Below are 1,928 nucleotides of genomic sequence, written 5' to 3' on the forward strand. Positions count from 1 at the left end.
TGTCTCTCTGTCTCTCTCTCTGTCTCTGTCTCTGTCTCTCTGTCTCTCTCTCTGTCTCTCTGTCTCTCTGTCTCTGTCTGTCTGTCTGTCTGTCTCTCTCTCTCTCTCTCTCTGTCTCTCTCTGTCTGTCTGTCTCTCTCTCTCTCTCTCTCTGTCTCTCTGTCTCTCTGTCTCTGTCTGTCTGTCTGTCTGTCTCTCTCTCTCTCTCTCTCTCTGTCTCTCTCTCTTTTTCTCTTTTTTACTTATGTTTTATCATTTCTTGATTTCTCATAAAGTCATCAACTTCCATTTGCCCCATTCTAATTTTCAAAGAATTATTTTCTTCAGTGAGCATTTGAACTTCCTTTTCCATTTGGCCAATTTTGATTTTTAAGGCATTCTTCTCCTCATTGGCTCTTTGGACCTCTTTTGCCATTTGGTCAGTCTGTTATTTAAGGTTTTATTTCCTTCAGCATGTTTTTGTGTGTCTCCTTTACTATACTGCTGACTAGTTCTTTTTTATGATTTTCTTGCATCACTTTCATTTCTCTTCCCAATGTTTCCTCTTCCTCTCTTACTTGATTTTCAAAATTTTGGACCTCTTCTATGGCCTGAAACCAACTCATATATTTTTGGAGGCTTGGAATGTAGGAACTTTGACTTTGCTGCCTTCTTCTGAGTGTGAATTTTGATCTTCCTTGTTACCCTAGTAACTTTCCATAAACAGAGTTTTCTTTTTTTTTCCCATTGTTTGCTTGTTTTCCCTGCCTATTAGTTAACTTTTACCTCTTTGTTAAAACAGAGCTCTGCTTCGAGGGTGCAGCGTGCACTGTCCCAAGCTTTGGGGAGGTTTGTGTAGCTATTTTCAGAAATACTTCTAGGTATCTGTAAGTTTTCAGTTCTTCCAAGGTGGTATGATCTAAGGAGAGGTATTTTCTCCTCTCCTGGCCTCTTTTCTGATCTGTAAGCTGCCAAAATCTCTCTTTTTCCTGCTCTAGAACTGTGAGGAGTTTCCGCCCTTCACTCTGCTTTGCTAGTGCTCCTCCTTGCCACAGGATTGCTACCCAGGACTGGGACCTGGATCTAAATGGGGAGGGCAAGAGTTCTGCCTCAGTGCTAGCAAAAAGACCCTTGTAATCCCCTTTTGATCAGTTGTTCCACCCACTTACTGTCTGTTGGCTGAAAGACCTGGAAATAGTTGCCAATTCAGTGGCTCCCAAGGCCTAATCCTGGTTTGCTGGGGCAGGGGCTCTGCTGGGCCAGTACTGGATTGTGTTCCACTCTCACCCAGGAGCAACAGGCCTTTCCTGCTGACTTCAAAGTTGTCTTTGGTGTTTGTGGGCTGAGAGGTATTGAACCCATTGCTACTGCTGCTGATTCAATCATTCTCAAGACTTGCTACAGTTATGCTGGGACTAGAGTTCTGCTGGAGAAGCCTCTCCTGGACTGTGCTCCTCTCTCACCCTAGTATAATAGATCTTTCCTGCTGACTTTTCAAGTCATTTTGGGCTGAAAACTGGTTTCACTTTGTCTTTGTCTGGGTTCTGCTGCTGTAGAATTTGTTTAGAGCAATTTATAAAAGGTACATGGAAGGGTTTGGGGGAGAGCGCAGGTGCATCCCTGCCTTTACTCTGCCACCTTGGTTCCACCTGCTTTGTCTCTAACTTCCTTTCTTGACAAGTTTATTGCAGGGGTAATTCAGGGTAATGCAATTAACAACATATTTCAACAAAACATTTTAGAGTGTCTCCCCAAGGATCTCTGGAGACAATATCAATAAATATGGAAGACACAATAGTAGTTTAGTGGATTCAGACTGGGTTGCATGAATAGATCTAAAGTGGAGTAATGAAAAGCTATACCAACCTCAAAGGAGGTCTTAAATAGAACATTCTAGGGATCTGTAAGGGTTATGGGATTTAAAGATCTTCCATGCCCCGTTGGACTTG

Source organism: Petaurus breviceps, unplaced genomic scaffold (assembly GCF_028583685.1).
Source record: "Petaurus breviceps papuanus isolate PSGF00001 unplaced genomic scaffold, PetGlider_PUasm1.0 126, whole genome shotgun sequence".
Taxonomy (NCBI): Eukaryota; Metazoa; Chordata; class Mammalia; order Diprotodontia; family Petauridae; genus Petaurus; species Petaurus breviceps.